Genomic DNA, 874 nt, shown 5'->3' on the forward strand with positions numbered 1-874 from the left:
TGAGGTAGTTTCTGAGAGTCAATGCAATTTTATAATTTCTCTGAACAGTCTTTGTTCCTAAGGATACCTTTGAGATTGTCTACATAGAAATGATACTTCATATGACAATTTTAAATAGCAAATCAGTTATTCTGAGCCTAGAAACAGCAAAAACACACAAAATGATAAAATATTATTTCCTAAATTCTTGAGAAGCCTCCTCTACTCTATATAAATTTCTTTAGTTATAGTTTGATGCTTTGAACATTAAATAAAAATTCTTTGTTGATAAAGTAAAATTATGTGGAGGTACAGAGAACTAACTTGTTCAACACTTCAACTCCATTCTAGCATGTCTTCCTGAATTGTAGAGGCCAGAAAGCTATCAACTACATTTTCCAGATTACTTTGCAGTTAAGACTTTTAGATGACATTTAGGTTCCTTCTAACCCAATGTACTGAAGTGAGCGAGGCTTCCATTTGGAGCCGCATTATGTGGGAAGGGAAGGAGATGTGCTCACATGGAACGTGGCACAGTTGGACAGTCCTAGAGGAACAGCCTCATTCAGCAGCTTCCTGATGCCAGAACAGGCAACGGCAATTTGATGGCCTGGTTCTGTAGTGTGGTTTGGGGATATATTTCTAAGATCAGACAATTATGCTGTGAGCTATCTATACACCGTAATAAAACCCTGTAGGTCTAAACTATCTTGAGGAGACTTTGCTGAAGTCAAGAACTGACCAATTAACATTCTAGTAACATTTCCTTTCACATGAACATGCTTCTGGTTTCTGTAGTTTTATGGTAACATTTTCTTTCTCAGTGGCTTTTCTAAGCCGAGACAACGTTCCTTGTACATCGTTAAATGCTATTTAAAAAAACAAAACTACCATG

The sequence above is a fragment of the Ursus americanus genome, chromosome 27 (genome assembly GCF_024610735.1).
Source record: "Ursus americanus isolate L20-20 chromosome 27, mUrsAme1.1.p, whole genome shotgun sequence".
Taxonomy (NCBI): domain Eukaryota; kingdom Metazoa; phylum Chordata; class Mammalia; order Carnivora; family Ursidae; genus Ursus; species Ursus americanus.